Source organism: Gopherus flavomarginatus, chromosome 2 (genome assembly GCF_025201925.1).
Source record: "Gopherus flavomarginatus isolate rGopFla2 chromosome 2, rGopFla2.mat.asm, whole genome shotgun sequence".
In the NCBI taxonomy this organism is placed as follows: Eukaryota; Metazoa; Chordata; order Testudines; family Testudinidae; genus Gopherus; species Gopherus flavomarginatus.
In genome coordinates this window covers 29,949,274-29,966,899 of record NC_066618.1, presented here as the reverse complement: position 1 = coordinate 29,966,899, position 17,626 = coordinate 29,949,274, and the positions used below count along the sequence as shown (strand labels likewise).

Here is a 17,626-nt window from a genome sequence, read left to right as displayed (position 1 = left end):
TTGCATGACATTGCCACTGCCATAGTGTAGTGATAAATCATCCTCAAAGCTGGACAGGGGCCAAGCCATGGAGTCAGATCCAGCCGCCCAAAGTTCAGAGATGGATCAGACCAGTGGGCTTGCAGCCACCTCCACTCATATCTTGGAAATTCTGATAAATATATATCAGTCTCGTGAAAGAGCCCGATATCCTTGCTCACAGTCCCAGATTGTAATGCTCTTTAAATGCAAAAGCCATTGGCTAAACTGAATCTTAACAAAGTAAAATAAACGGTACATTTGTAATGCAACATCAAACAATTGTTCCACTGGCACACCTTCATAATGGTTTCTTTATGCAAACTTTATAGCCTTTGTACTGTTTTCTGGTTCTTTTATTTCCAGTACATTTATTGCAGCGAAAGCTGCTGTAAGACTTTTAAACACTTTTGAAGATTGGCCCTTTTCCTCCTGCTTCAGGATGTGCAGTTATAAGGAGAGCTTGCATAGACCACCAGTGACACAGCATAAACAGGGCGTTCTTTCTCTTTAAACCGCACCAGTCACAAGCACTTCATAAATACATACTTTGTACCGTACATTTCAATGTTTCTTTTCTCTTTATTTCCTGCAGAGATCTTTAGTTAGATTGTTAGATCCACAGAAACACAGAGGAGCAGAAAAGTAATATCAGATAAATTGCTTTGACTAAATAAGAACTCACCAGACCCTTTACCCAGATCTTGAACTGAACCGCACCTAACTTATTCCCAATTCAAGATGCAAACAATTCAAGTGAAAACTTGCAAAGAGTGATTATAAACGTAATGAAAATGAAATCTCAGTGTAATATTTGGCCAGCTTTCATTTCAGATGCACTTCAAGATTTGCTTTTCATATCATTTCAGGTACCAGATGAAACCAGGAAATACAGAATTACATGAAAATTAAACCAAAGTGAACATCCTGCAGGTAAAAAGGATTCCCAATAATTACAGCTTACGGACGCAATTGGGGCTCTTATTGTGGCTGTTAAGCTGCAGGATGCATCATGGTGCGGTGTTTGAAGGGCTCTGCACCAGTAGTAGTATTTATCATTACTATTACACTAATGCCATAAGGCTCCTATCAAGGACCAGACCTCCACTGTGCTAGGTGCTTTATATTCACATGTCTCTGCCCCAGACAGTTCAAAACTTGTTCCATTAGCAATTCCTGCGGCAATTCTGGCTGACTCATCAGAATTCCTCTAGGGGTGGTTAGAATGGTGACTTTGACTTTCACTCTGTCCTTCCCTACCCGCTTTAGTCAATCTAGTGTCACTGTCAGCATTAGACTCTCCCAGGGACAGCATGGATGGGAATTGAGACTGGCTGCTGCACTGGGGAGTAAGGGGATAAAAAGGCTCCTTGTCCTTACTTCTCCCTCCCCTTACGCAGTCAGCCGCTAGCTGTCCCCTAAAGGACAAGCTAGAAAAGATTAAGCTGCAACATTCAGAGAAAAACAAAAAGTGAATGTAACAACAGCAAGTTGTCTAAAAACACGCACAGCAGAATTATAGCAACCTTTGATCCTCACACCACAAACTGTGAGCCTCCTTGTTCCCGCTGGATTCCACTTTCTTTAGAGAAATAAATGTCATTCCTGGTGAAAAGTGCCAGACTGACAGTCCTGGAGATGGAAATCTCAAACCCATTGAAAGGTTCTGGGACAATGCAGGCTTCCCTGCATCATCATGTCGATGTCTCTAAGCCCAAGATACTAACTTTAGGAGAATGAAGGTCTGCATGGGCAGTCTTCATGCCCATTTAGGCTTTGCTTTTCTGATGAGATTGCTAGCAAAGGCAGTGATTACAGCAGATTTGGATGATGATCCTTGAGCCAAGCAAAGCATTTCACCTAGAACACTGGCGGTTTCTTTTAAAAATTCTTTTGAAATGCCTTTCCTTAATTGTCAAAGCTTTTAAGAAAATCTTTAACTATCCACGAAGAATGGGCAAATGAAAATACTTCACTTTTCTTTCCTGGAATTGTTAGGTGCCATTACTGATTTTGGCTCTTAAAAATGTTAAAAACAATGAGCAGCCTATCACAAAAGTACAGAAACCAAATTCAGAGCAGAGGTTACAGTGCATGAAATGAAGGCTGACGTCCAAATTGTGCTCTCATGTATGCTGGTGCAGCTTACGGAGTAAATGAGAATGCAATTTGGCCATGATTCTTGAGCATCTAAGACAGGCGGAATGCGAATTGTACAGTAATCTGTCAATAGAGCATTGCCAGGGACACTGGAATGCACAGGTGACAAATGTGCAAGATTCATCTGTGGAAGAAGTGACTGCATTGACAGCATCAAGTTTTAAACATCTTTAAGCACTAATTAGCCTTAATTCCAATCAGCATTTTTCTTGCATGGTAATCTCATGTTGGGGATTCCTAAATATGCTTTGTGTGGGATTCAATACAGTCATTCCTGAGTTCGCATGGCCTTTTAAAACCTCCCTCTTCTGGTGAAGATCATAGAGATGTTCTTGGCCAGGGTTCTCTTGCTGCATATCACGAGGAAGAAGGGGGTCTCTTTCAGAATTCTCCATGGTGGAATTCTCTGTGAAGTCCATATGAATCCATTGACATTGCTGAGCTTTGGATCAGGTCCATGGTACAGCCACCACCTCCACTTCACTATTAGGTTCCCTCCTAGAAGAAGGGATTCAGGAGGTTTCATTTGCTCCACTTTTTGTGACAGACTGTTTGCCTCTGACACAAATGAGTGCTGGCAAGAAAATGAAATTTTATTTCCTGGCCCAGTCACATGGAACCAAGGTGGGTTTTCATTATTGCAGAAGAAAGGTCAGGATCTGCTGACTCCAGTGGTGAGTTTATACTTCCTATCACTGGTAATCAAGTCCTGGGGCTTCTCAAAGGCTCCATGAGGAAACAAAACAAGTTATTGGGCCAAATACTGCAACCCTTATTCTGAGAAAACTCCCACTGAGCTCGATAGGAGTTTTCCCTGAGTAAAGGCTGCCAGATTTGGATTGTAATCCTTACATTTGGAGTTAGCAAAAACAGGATCCATCTTTTCAGACTGAAAAAAAATTGTTTATCTTATGAGCAAAATATACATATGGAACTTGTTAATTTATTTGGAGTTCTATACAGTTTTATCTGCTCAGCTTTCATGTTTACTTTCCCCAACATTTGATGTATCATTGACCTTTAACATAGTATCAACATTAAACAAACACAAAATAAAATAACATTGTTACCAAAATCTATGATTTCCTCTTGCGTTACCAAAATATTCTCCTCAGAGTCTCATTCATTTCCTGTCAGAAGATCCTTGGCACTCAATCTCAAGTAAATAAACAGACCCAGGAACTGGCCTGCTGCAGAGAGTTTGTTCGGCTAGCTGTAGAAAAGAGGGAGGTACAAGACTATTGCTGCCATGAAGACAGCTGATATTTTAGAAAGTGGAAAAGACTGTGCTCCCTAATAAGCCTGGTCTTTCTTTCATGTTACCTTCATCCCATCTTCCTGCTTTTCACCCACCTCTTCCTTTCCCTCTGCAAAAAAACCCAAAAAACATCAATAAGGTGTGGTGCTTTTTCATGTGCAATCCAACTGAAGATCCCAAAGCACTTTACAAATATTAATGCCTCACAATATCCCTGACACATCTCTTATTTTACATTTGTGGAAACTGAGGCACAGAAAGATATCCAAGGTTCTTTTGGTGCCACTTCTTGAGACAACCACAAAGCGATCCCTCCCTTCTTCCTATAAGACTTGTTGCTTTAATCGCCTTCTCTAGAACCTTATTCCATATGTTTGTTACTCTAAGTGAAATAGTTCTGCCTTACATCCCTATTTTGCACCTGGTATTCTCAGTTTTAGAATATATCTTTTCTCCTCATTTTCTGGAGCTGTATTTTTAATGAATTGAATTAAATGCTGATGTTGCTATGCTGATCAATCAAGTCTCTGCCAAGTGCACAAAATAAATCCTCTGGTATATTTTGATATTCCTTTGAAAGGAGGAAAATTCCTTTCACATGGCCTCTTGTCCCTAGAAATCTACAAGTTTCTTTGTCTTGGCAACTAGCCAAACAGCATCATGCTGTACCATTTTTCTTGGCTTATTTTTTTTTATGTCTTTTGAAAAAAAAACGTGCTCACACAATATTTCTTCATCCAACAGCTGTAGGACAGTGACCACAGCTGCATATGTAGTAAAATCCAACTTCCATCAATATTAAGGGCTGTGTGGTTTTGTTTTTGAGATGACTGACTAAACTAATCCTGACATAAGCAACTCTGAGGTCACCTCCTATTAAGCCACTTTGCTATAACCATGAGGCACTTCAGAAAGCATAGAGCCCTTTGCAGGATAAATGTATGTAGCCCACCTGGTAGCAATCTTCTCAGGCCTACACTGCTTGATGTCTCTTCACAACCTGACCTGAGTCCCCTGTGGTTCAAGATTTGGCAGTCTATTTAGATGGCCCAGATCTGAGTGGTCCCTTACACCATTTCATTTCCTTATGCTGTTAGCTAAGCTATTTGTAAGGCCAGCCCAGGTTTGCTTGCTGACAAATGGTCATGGGACTTAAAAAAAAATAATCCTCCCAAGACAGGTTATGTATCAGACAAAACTGGCCAGGAAATATTTATGGCAGGTCCTGAAAGATCAGCCATTCTGGAAGGGGATCGGAGGAACACGTGCTTCCCTGTATGCTTGTTAGGATTTTTGTGGTGCTCAGATGAAGGCACAATGTGGTTTTGTGGGGCCAATGATAACTGAAACTAAGCCTGGCAGGATAGAAAGATCTTACACATGAGTCAAAAGAGACTGTATATTTGGGTGCTGAAGCATGTTGTTTTAAGCCCTGAATGGTAATATTATTAACTAGGTCCCGGTGGGCTGTATGTCAAATGAGAGCAAAGCTAACCAAGTTAAAAGCCATAATATGGACGCTGCTTTATGTTGATTACAGATTGCTCTCGCCCCTTGCTCCACCGATATGGCCACCAGGTGCCCGTTATCTACCGGGTAATGAGCGTTGGAATAGGGCGGAGGTTCGATCACTGGATGCCCTGGGGGGAGGTGACAAGTGCCCAAGGGTAGTGACAGGGATAACGCAAGCAATCAGTCGTAGTGTTAAAGATTAAGGATTTATTAAATGAGTCACAGATAAGGATAAGGGATAACACAATTAGTTACAGCTTGGGCTTACAATATAATACTAGAACAAATAAGACAAACACTACAATTACAAATAGAAGCTGGCCCTGGTATTTTTCTAAGTCCCAGTAATTATTCAGGTCGTCCCAGGGGTTAGTAAAAGTGATATTGGTGCTATTAGTAATCATAAATGCAGCAACTAATCTTATTAAACACAAATTGCGAGGCTCAACTGGTCCCCCTTGCGTTCAAGGTTTCCTGGTCAACGGGTTTCCCCTAGCAGGAGCCTTGGGGCGGCTGGAACCAGTCTCTGCCTCTTATCTAGCAGTACAGATATACAGATATCCTTAACAGCTAATCTTACTTACACATACAAACCACAAAAGTTTCATTACGGCCGGCAAGCTGTCAGGCTTCAGGAAACGCGTGAGCCCGGAGAGAGACTGCAGGGTGATCAAGCCTGGATACGGTTCGACGGGAATTCGATTTCTCTCTGCCCGTCCCCGGGGGGGGCCAACAATATATAACGAATTTTTCGTCATAATTTATAATAAGCCAATTGCAGGGTCGCGAGTGGCTCATGCCCATACAAGGGAGGCAATCGGCCCCCAGCATCTCTACCCAGGAAGCAACCGTCTGGGGGAAACTTCCCCTCCTCAGGTCGGCCGACCGCAAGGTGCTGTTTCCTGTTACAAGTTCTGCTTTCTGAGCAGCTATGTGATCAGTGGCAGTTCTGGGGGCTGGGGGAAAATTCCGTTGGGGGGTGGAGGCCGGAGCACCTGCTGTCTGGCCCTAGGGCCCAACTTGGGGGTCTAACACTTTAGAGGATCTTACTCAGGCAAAATTCCCAATTACTTCAATGGAAGTTTTGCTTGAGTAAAGAATGCAAGATTGGGCCAGTTGTCAATGTTAAGGGACTCTTTCCAACCTTTGTAGCAATATACTCCTCTTTCAAGTATATCTAGATAAATGGACCTGTCTGATTATCTATTAATAGTTATTTGACCGACTCCAGTCAGAATCCATTGTGCTAGGTGCTATATACACATCTAATGAAAAGATGGTCCTTGCCTTCAACAGCTTACAATCTATATGATGAGACAAAACAGGCAGATATATCAAACAGACTCGGGGAGGGAGGGAGCACAGGTAACATGGAGACTAATATAATCAGTAGAATAAGCACACCAGCAGGTTGGTAGTATTTATTTATACGAGCTATTCTTGATGAGGAATGAGAAAGAGTTGGGGGAAGGGCCACATTTTGGGAGAAGGAAGTCTCCAGTATCCTTTTATTTATTTATTTATTTGTTTGTTTGTTTTCATATTGTTTTTATTGATGAGCAGCCACATTACTTCATTTCCTGTCTCTGGAACTGGCTGCAACATGCTCAGTTATAATCTAGATACTAGATGCTATGAAAATATTCAAGTTCATACCCTTGGCTGTAAGGTGTTTTGAGAGGTTGTTTAAATCTCTGCAGTCATGACATACATTTTTAACTCAGTTTAGTATTTTAAAAACGGCCAAATGGATAAGATCAAAGGAAAATGGATCTAACTTTCCATTAAGGTTCCATTTATAAATATTTATGAAGGGTTAATAATGGATTAGGAGATGTTTTAATAAATGAGTAAACAGTTGTTATAGAGTCCAATGGTCAATGCTGATGACCAGGACTTATCATATGCTACAGCACCTTCTGCTGTTATGGTTATACCCAACTGTAACATATATTCCTTATGTCTATTACATGCTTATAGCAGTAATTAATAATGTGTTAACCCTTTATAAACCATTTAGAAGTAAAACCTTGCTACAGAGTGGGAATGTAAAATGCTAATAATGAGGCCAGTGAAAGAGGTAACTAGGCAACCATTATTTAAAACAGTTTCATTATGCTGTGCAGGGCTGGCCTTGGAATGTATTTATATCAAACCTTTTTTTATGCATGTAATTTGTCTAATTCTGCCACTGCTAAATGGCATATTCCCCTCTTAATATGTGTAAAGAGAGGTGAATGGACCTCAATGGGTTTCTCATGTCAGGGCCCTGATGCAGCTTTGTTTTCTAGATAGTCCTACTGTGCAGCAGCCTACTTCTAAAGGGAGCATACATCTGTGGAACTTGGACAAGTGGCTCCTGTCTGAACCACTGTAGCTGCAAACCAAGCAACTGAATCTCCATTATGGGCTTATAGATGACACAGAAGTCACAGCTGTGTCTGTTAGTGGGCACGACTTCTGTTTGATCATCCGCTCTGAGCCCAGGGAGGCTATAACTCTTCAGAAAAAGAAGTGCAAAGCTTTCTTGTACATATAAACTCACATGGAAGGGTCTCTCTCCCAGGCAGTGTACTGTAATCTGACAATCAGGGATGAGGGATAAGCACAAATGATTTACAATAATATTTAGTGGAATTCATTTGATGGCTTAAAAGCTTTCTATAAAATATTAGTTCCTACCGACTCCTAAATAAGCCTTTTTCTAGTTAAAAACATAAGCCTGTGAATTAGCAGGCACTGGGGAACTTGGTTCTATGAGTGAAGACTGAACTGCACAATTGAAAGGTGTTACTGGCGGCACACTCAGGGGATTCACAATGGAGGTTTCATACATTTAAAATAAAGCACCTGCTTCTGTGTTCAGTCCTTTATGTTTCCTTGTTACTGAGTGTTCTGTTGAAACCAAAGATATTGATATATTTTAACCTGCAGGGAAATCAATAAAAACTTTAATCACAAAATTAAATAAAAACCAAAGCTACTAACATAACATGGCAGCACTTTCTGAAGGAACAACATGGCATTTTATGGTATTCCAAGTGGGCTTATTGTTTGTTAAAAATAAAAAAAATTAAATCAATACCACCTTTATTGTAACTTGAAAGGTAGAGTAAAGCCTTGTCATTATTATAGATAATTTCTTAGTAAACTTTATTAAAGAGTTAGCAGGGCAGGACAAGGCATTAAAATATGTTCTTTTTTCAAAGATGTATGTAGCTTTCTTGAAAGGAGGATTTAAGAATCTCAAACAGTCATCTTCGCCATAGTCTCTGAATCTGTCATGGCCCATTCTCACATCTCCTCCTGCCTGGGAAAATAAATATGCATCATCATACTGGTACTGTACTTGGAAAGTAGAGAGCAGAAGTGCTAAGTACCACCTTATGATGTGGAACTGGTGTCCTTCATTGCTGCATCCATTTTAAGGGGACATAGCCCATTATTAGGCAGAACTGGACTTCTAGAAGACAGTATTTAATAATTGGAGATATATCTATCTCCTAGAACTGGAAAGGACCCTGAAAGGTCATTGAGTCCAGTCCCCTGCCTTCACTAGCAGGACCAAGCACTGATTTTTTTTTTTTTTGCCCCAGATCCCTAAGTAGCCCCCTCAAGGATTGAACTCACAACCCTGGGTTTAGCAGGCCAATGCTCAATCCACTGAGTTATCCCTCCCATCTAGAATGTCAAGGATGGAAGGGACTTCAGGTGGTCATCTAGTCCAACCCTCTGCTCAAAGCAGGACCAATCCCCAGACAGATTTTGCCCCAGATCCCTAAATGGTCCCCAATGGTCCCCAAGATCCCTAAGTCACACCTCACCTTATAGTAAGACAGTACTTGTTCTCCTGTTGTTGGAGTTTTATGCTCAATAAATAACGGGGTGTGTGCTCCACTCCTTGGAAGTTTTGAGATAACACAGCTCCTAGACCAACTATGGATGCATCAGTTTACAGAATAAATGGCAATGAAAAGTCTGGTCACTGGAGCATAGGTTGCTGATGCAAAATGTCCTTTATTTTCTCAATAGTTTGTTCACACTCCCTTGCCCATTGTACCACTATTGAAGCTGACATCTTTATGAGGTCCATCAGTGGGGTGGCCAGAGATGCAAACTGAGGTATAAAGCAACAGTAATAACTCACTAAGACTAGGAACACCCATACTTATTTCTTGGTCTTGGGGACTGGGGTTTTCTTTAGGGCATCTGTCTTGTCCCAAAGAAGCCGGATTTGGCCATTTCCCACAAGATATCTAAGCTATCATGCTTCTTGCTTGCCAAATTTTCACTTTGGGGGTTTGCTGTGAGTCCAGCCTCTCCCAATGGCTGTAGTTTGGATGCCACAGGGACAAAGTGTGACATCCAGTCTGAGATGAAGATAACCGATATTCAGAAATGCCACTGCAAACTGGTGATGGTGGGGAAGTACGTGGTCCATGAGACACTAAAAAGTGGCCAGGGCCTCGTGCAAACCAAAGGTCACGGTAGTAAATTGTAAATGACACACTGGAGTGGCAAACGTCATCCTTTCCTCTTGCATCTTGCATAAAAGATATTTGCCAATACTGTTTTGTTAAGTCTAGGATTGTAATATGCTTGGCTTCCCTCAATGGTCCAGGAACTTGTCTATCCAGGGTATGAAATAAGCATCAAACTGTGAGACAGCATTTCGCCTCCCAAAGTCCACACTGAATCAATGCTGTCTGTCTTAGGTATGGGCACCACCAGACTTTACCAATGAATTTGGACTCCTCAATGACCCCAAGTTGCAGTATTGCCTGAACTTCCCACTCCATGGTTCCACAGAGTTTCTCAGGGATTTGCTAGGTCTTATGTTCAGGTTTTGTTCCTGAGTTTATCAGAATCTGGTGTGCCAGGAGGCATGTTTGACCTGGTTGAGAGGAGAACATATTACCATCACCCTCTAAGAGATTCCTGGCTTCCTGCAATGAAATCAAACCATAGGTTGCTGGGAGAGCCTGCGTTACTAGCTTTTAGTATCACCTCCAGGTCATGGTAGGTGTCCCTTGTCATAACACCTCAGCTTGTCTCATGGGGAGCAGAACCTGACCTTCTCTGGCTCCTGAGGTCCACTGGCATTGTCCTGGAAGGATCAGCTTGTGGTGGAGCATCTGGCTTGGAACAATTAGTTTTAGGAGTCACTGCAACCAGAAATTCTTTGGGAATCTGGACAATAGCTGCTAGTGAGCTGGGATTATGCCTGCAAACTCAGGTTTGAATTGCCACTGGCAGAACTCCCAAGTATTGCTCTAGGACAACTGAGTCTATAATGTCCAATGAAGTATGAGTCTCTGACTGGAGCCACCAAGTAGTCCAAATCCTTTAGGCTTTAGGCTACGATGTGGGGCCATGACCAAGGAGGAAAAGGTTCAGACCAGCATTGGTGGTGATATGTCTCAGGGGACATGCTTAGCAGGTCAATGGTAGCTACTTTTATGGCATCAAAATCTTTAACTCTTTTATTGTCTAGGGCCTGGTAGGCAATCTCGGCTTCTTTGGACAGGAAAGGTGCAAGTTGTGTAGCCCAGGTCCCTTAGTCCATTAGTCAGTCACAGCTACCCACTTGAAAGTGACCAAGTAGGCCTCCAGATCATCGTCCGCCGCAACTTGGCAAGGAACAGGCCGGCACCGAGTATTGTTGTTCCAAACATATCTGGCTTGGCCATCCACTGAAGCAGTCATTCCTAAAACTGCCCCCTTGCTGTTGGTATTTTTGCTGGAGCTAAAGCATATCCAGGAGTACAGCCTGTTGTCTTTGGGCAGTTCACTGGGTCACTTTTTACCCTTCCAGTAGCAGATGCTGGGCTTCAGTATAGGCCTGCTGTTGTGTCAAAAGTCTGAATAAGTCTTCCATTGTTCCCTTGTAAAGAGAGGGGTTTGGTCAATCGCACTTCTGGTACCTGTTGTCATTGGCATACTTGAGCCAGGGGGTGTCTGATGTAGTGAGCTCATGTAGTTTCAATAGTCCAGTCTCTAACACACACACATTCATACAAACACAGAAAATCAAAAAGATCTCTCTGTGATCCAATCACAAAGTGTAGTCAGCCTGGCTTCTTGGGCTTGTGGTAAAAGGAAGATCTGTCCATTCAGCTATACACCCTTCCTTCTTCCCTCCCCTGGTTTCAGCCAGGAACTGCCATCTGATAGAAGCAACCAGCATTTTTTATTTGGCCTGCTGGGCTCTGATTGGCTGTTGCCTGCTTCCAGCCCTTATAGTTGCTGGAGGACCAATATTTGCTGGTTCCATTAGTGGCTGGCCCAGAGACGCCTTTATAGACAACTTTGGAAGTCCAAAACATGCTGTCCTTCTCTTCCTAAAAAGTTGTTTCCCTGGGCAGAGTGCACCAAGGCAGCAGGAGTTTCTGGTAGAAGGCAGTTAAAGCCTAGTACACCTGGTCACCAGGAACATCTCCACAAAAGAAAACTGTTTAGATACATGGATACGTAAATGGGAGCAGGCCCATTTTCCAATGAAAATGTGTTGTTATAGTGCAAAATGAATCAATTTAACTGTATGAAAATGAACACATTCCTTGACAAGAATAGGTATACTCATGAATTAATGCAGATTTCAGGTTAAAAGCATGTGAAAATGTGAATTCTGCTATTTTCCATGTGAAAAATTATAATTTTGCACCAAAAAAAGTTATATACAATGACATTTTGGGGGGTACAAAATTGTGTGAAATGTCAAACATTTCTGCACACAATTCCATAAAAAACAATGTGCATTTTTTCACAGCTCTACCATCATGTGCGCTGCTTTATATTCCTTGCTAACCAGTACTGATTGCCAAGATTTTATGTGTGAGTAGCAGATTTTCTGTGTATAATTACTTTTCCTTTACTGATTGATTCAATGATGCAAGAGTCCATTATTTGCAACATCACAAGCTCTTCCATAATAGTCTGATTTGACAAACACTGAAGCAACCAAGCTGCAAAAAAGGAGGAGAACCAAGACATCTAATAAAACGTCTCCTTTATTCTAATTTGATATTGGATTTATTCAAGAAAGAATAGGTAGGTCTCTGCTCAGGACCAAGGCATGAGATGTGTGAAAAAAGTGTAACATTTATGAAGTATGACATACCAGGGAGCAATACAGACCAGTTAGGGGCTATGCCACTCCTGCCCTGCAACCTGGGGTGCCTAGTAATGCCTTACTGTTTTAGCTCTCAACCTGGACCACTCAGAAACAGCTTGCCAGCATACAGGTCACTCCCAGATGTGTTTGTGTAACTGCAGACTATCAGTCACACCTTGGCTCTCACCATCTTTGATTATGCTGCATGATGACACCATCACACTCCCAGTCCCAGATTTTCCTCCAGAAATGTATGTCTTGTACTGCCCAGTCCTGTCCTGGACAGTTCAACTATATTAAGTCCATATTCCTTTAAGGGAAATAATATACAACAACTTACCACTCTAAATGGAGTTACCCAGACATTTAAAGTTAAACACACTGATAAAAAAAAATTATTAATTACAAACAGAGAGTTTTTAAGTGAAAATAAGCATAGGCCCCATACAGTCAGTCACGGTTACAAGAAAAATAAAGATAAAACACTTTCTAATGCTCAGCTTCACAGATTAAACTTAATTCAAGATAAAGCTCTTATCCACGTGTTCCCAATAGCATTATGATCAAACGCTCATGTTGACTGCTCCCACAGAGTCCAACAGTTTTTTTTTTTGTTATCTGAGATGCAAAGAGTAAAACAGATGGGGAGCGGGGGTCTCTTGGAGTGTTGGCCCTTCCTTTTCATAGTTTCAGTCCCTCTCTTGAAAAGCATTTCTAGCTCAGAACCAGGAGACAGAGTCTGTGTGGAAGGATGTTCCCAGCTGGGTTTTTTTTTCACTTGTGTATACTTGCATGCAGGTTTCCTTTTATTTCCTCCCGTTCCGCCGAATGACTCTGTTTACTGCTTAAATGCAAATTAAGGCAAACACACATTCATTTGTTCAATACAGGCCTATTTGCCCAGTTTGGCGCTACCCGAGTTTTGAACATGCACTTTTAGCATCTCATAAGGGAAAGTTTATAGTGTCACACATAAAGCTTCTATACACATTTTACCATGACATTACTGATCAGCAAGTTATGAATTTTCAAGTGATACCTCACAGGGCATACATTATACAAAGATTATTACAATAGTGTGTAGGGTGAGAACACAGGGGTGCATTCTGTCAGACAAATGCACAGCTGCTGCAGTAGGAAGGGCCATTATTTCAGTCCTTTTCTGTACAGGATTGTGCAAACATCAGGTCATGAGGATCATGGAAATACTATTTATACACAGGCTCTACTATGAACACATGTCATTTGGAAATATTTCACAGAGGAGGTCTTTGGAGTGGAAACCTCTGAACAAAGGGGCATTAAAAGGAAAAAGTATGCTAAGAAATCTGTCTGTACCACCTATCTTCTAGGTGACAGGTACAAACCTCTGGGTTGTTTCTTTCATGGAAGTAGTGTCATTAAATGCAGAACTTTACAAAGGATCCGAATAGGTCAGATACATGAATCACAGAATGTAATGACTTGTTGGATCACGTTACTATCTCTCTTGCTTTCCCCCTTCCAGGCAATTTGTGAATGGCAGCTGGTGAAAGCACACCTGCTATACATATTTTACTGCAGAATATTGAACATGGCACAATGAAGTTATTTTAATCTCAAGATAAATAATAAAAAATAACATGGAAAAGCTGTTAGTAAATACAGTAAAAGGATATGCTTGAGGGTGTTTTCTTATAGTGAAGTGAGTTATTTATAAATCTCTTCTTTCTGCATGCTAAAAGAATAGCTAAGGATATTGGTTATGGGAAAGAGCCATAGGATGCACTGAGTTGTATGAAGTAAATATTCAGTAAGCAATAGACAGTGCTTGCTCTATGTATCTGAGAGCTCAGGATGTATGTAAACCACCCACAGTGCCAGTAATTTTATTCTATCAGAGATTTATTTCAGCACTGATAGATATAAAATGAATAATTGAGATTGTGGCAAAATTACAAAAGCTATTAAGAACATAAAAACAGCCATACAGGGTCAGACCAATGGTCTATCTAGCCCAGTATCCAGTCTTCCAACAGTGGCCAATACCAGGTGCTTCAGAGGGAATGAACAGAACAGGTAACCATCAAGTGATTCATCCCCTGTCACCCATTACCAGTTTCTGGCAAACTTCAAAGCATAGATTTGCATCCCTGTCCACCCTGGCTAATAACCATTGATGACAGACCTATCATCTATGAACTTATCTACTTCTTTTTGAATGCTGTTATAGTTTTGGCCTTCACAACATCCTCCGGCAAAGAGTTCCACAGGTTGACTTTGCATTGTGTGAAGAAATGCTTCCTCTTCTTTGTTTTAAACCTGCTGCTTATTAATTTAATTTGGTGACCCCCTAGTTCTTGTGTCATGAGAAGGAGTAAATAACATTTCTTTATTTACTTTTTCCACACCCGTCATGATTTTATAGACCTCTATCATATTCCCTCCCTCAGTCGTCTCTTTTCCAAGCTGAAAAGTCCCAGTTTTATTAATCTTTCCTCATACCCCTAATAATTTTTGCTGCCCTTTTCTGTACACTTTCCAATTCCAATATAACTTTTTTGAGATGGGGCGACCACATCTGCAAGCAGTATTCAAGATGTGGGCATGCCATAGATTAATATAGAGGCAATATGATATTTTCTGTCTTATCCATCCCTTTCTTAACGATTCCCAACATTCTGTTCATTTTTTTGACTGCCACTGCACACTGAGTGGATGTTTTCAGAGAACTATCCACAATGACTCCAAGATCTCTTTCCTGAGTGGTAACAGCTAGTTTATACCCCATCATTTTCTATTTACAGTTGGGATTATGTTTTCCTATATGAATTATTTTGCAATCCCTTTCCTAATGGTTCCAAACCTTCTGTTAGCTTTTTTGACTTCTGCTGCACATTGAGCAGATATTTTCGGAGAACTATCCATGATGACGCCAAAATCTTTCTTGAATGATAACCAGGGCCAGCTCCAGGCACCAGCTAAGGAAGCAGGTGCTTGGGGCGGCCAATACAAAGGGGCGGCACTCCGTCCACTATTGGGCTGGCACGTCCAGGTCTTCGGCAGGAGTGAAGGACCCACTGCTGAACTGCCACCGAAGAGTGGTGCAGCACGACTGAGCTGCCGGCGAACTGCTGTCAATTGGCTTTTTTTTTTCTTCACCGCTTAGGGCGGCAAAAAACCTGGAGCCGGCCTTGGTGATAACTAACTTAGACCCCATAATTTTGTATGTATTGTTGGGATTATATTTTGCAATGTGCATTACTTTGAATTTATCAATACTGAATTTCATCTGCCATTTTGTTGCCCAGTCACCCTTTAGTGAGATCACTTTGTAACTCTGCAGTCAGCTTTGGACATAACTATCTTAAGTAATTCCTATCATCTGCAAATTTTGCCACCTGACTGTTCAGCCCCTTTTCAAGATCATTTACAAATACGTTGAACAGGAGAGGTCCCAGTACATATCCTTGGAGAACCTCACTATTTTTTCTCTCCATTTTGAAAACTGACCATTTATTCCCTATCTTTTAACCAATTACTGATCCATGAGAGGACCTCCCCTCTTATCCTATAATGTTTATTGAACTATTAACTTTATTTAAATAAGTACAATAACAGCTGTCATAAGCAGCCATACAAGGAACCAACAAGCAAAGGTTGCTAGTTCATTTGGGTGAAAATCACTTCTGTGCAAGGGACCAGTACTATGATAAGGGCCTAAGTGGAGCTTAAGAGGAGCATAGGTTGTGCGCTGGCCATTTGCACAGGGATGAATTCCACTCCTAGGCCTGGCCTACACTAAAAAGTTAGGTTGACCCAGCTATGTCACTCAGAGTTGTGAAAAATACATACTCCTGGGCAACACAGACTCACAGACTCAGAGAAATGTATGACTGGAAGGAACCTCAATAGATCATCAAGTCCAGTCCCATAGTTTAGCTGACCCTAAGCCCTGGTGTAGACAGCACTAGAGCAACAAAAGAATTCTTCTGTCAACCTAAGTACTGCTTCTAGAGGAGGTGGATTACCTACAGCCATGGAGAAACCCCTTCTATCAGCGTAGGTAGTGTCTACACTGCAGTACTGTACCATGTCAAGTGTGGATACAAGATACAAGTGTAGACAAGACTGTAGATAAAAGAAGTCCAAGTGATGGGAAAAAGAGGCTTAGGACTAAAAGCATTTGCTACATATTTTGTGTTTTAGAAGTAGATGTCAAAAACATTATAACTAAGAATTTGAACTTAGTATAGATGGAGATGAGGACAGAACTGTCAACTGCAGTTCTGAAACCATTCTGCTTCATCTGTGAAATATAAACTGCACTTTGCTTTGCCATGTAATATCTCTGTTCAGGAATGTGTACGTAAATTAGACTAGCATTCAGTAACTGTGTCAACTAACTAATCTCCCAACAAGGAAATCGTTCTCTCCTGGAGTCTAAATTCTCTGATCACTTGGAAACCATGAAAATATAAATTTATACAAAACTAAGAGATTCATATAATAGCATATCAAGAAAATATGTGTATCAGACTATTGATTAAGCAATTTTGTATCCAATTACCCTTGAATTACCATATTTAGGAATGGCTGAACTAGACAGCAGCCTCCAGGTGTTTATTACCATCTCTTTAGGCCATACTTATTCACAATTACCCAACACACATACCATGTGATACACATACCTGTGCCACCAATATCCAAACCAAGTTAGCAAGTAACTGAACAGTTAGAGGGAGCTATAGGGAATATGTACTGACACTGTAAACACGTGTGTGAAATAATGCAGCAACCTTTTTTAAGTGAGTTAATGGATGAGAAAATCCATAATCCCTTTTAAAATATTTCTCTGAATTCAAAGGTAAGGATCAGAAAAAAAGCAGTGGTCACATAATGGAAATTCCCATGGTAGTATTAAACTTATGGAAGGAGGGAGGGGTTGAAGTTGCAGGTGGCCTCTCAATTTTGGGAAAGGTTCAACTTCCCACATAGCACTCCTAAACAGCTGGAGAAAGCCAACCAAAATGTCAATCAAATTCCAGTGAGCACAGGTCAGGACAAACATCTGCCTTTCTTGTCTTATTTCTCTGTGTGTTCTACTCAGTTTTTTGTTGCACACAATTACTCTTCATTAAATAGCTTGTTTATTCCACAGATTAAGGCTCAACAAGGCGTTCTTGTACTTTGTCTTAGTTTGCTTTAGCCAGTTGATCAAGTGCATAGCAGAGAGCATTTTTCACATTGACACTGTGATTAACAGTTTGGGCCCCTTTTCAGAGTTATGATTTTTCATAAAGTTGCCTCTGAAAGATGAGCAAGATTAAGCAGTGCACTTGTGCTAATTTACTTTTAAAGAGTGTCAGCCTCACATCAGTTAATCTTGGCATATTACCCAGTAAAGGAGAAATGAAGCCAAATATTTCATTTTTTAAGAATCAGAGCAGAATTCTCACAAGCAGGAACAAACATGGAGAATATGTTATATCCTTCCCCAGTGGGTCACTGACACCATCTTTACTGAAGACGTGTAAGTCTCTTTCACACATGTACTGCAATCACACTGTATTTGGATTTACTCA

General features: G+C 41.0%; 1 long non-coding RNA gene across 1 annotated transcript in view; it reads left to right on the top strand.

Annotated features, from left to right (window-relative positions):
- The window catches only part of LOC127044391 (uncharacterized), a 90,547-nt gene that overhangs the window by 43,046 nt on the left and 29,875 nt on the right, over window positions 1–17,626 (top strand). The window contains exons 2-3 of the long non-coding RNA XR_007772477.1: window positions 888–951; window positions 11,718–11,782. This is a non-coding gene — a long non-coding RNA (uncharacterized LOC127044391). The remainder of the gene's footprint in view (window positions 1–887; window positions 952–11,717; window positions 11,783–17,626) is intronic.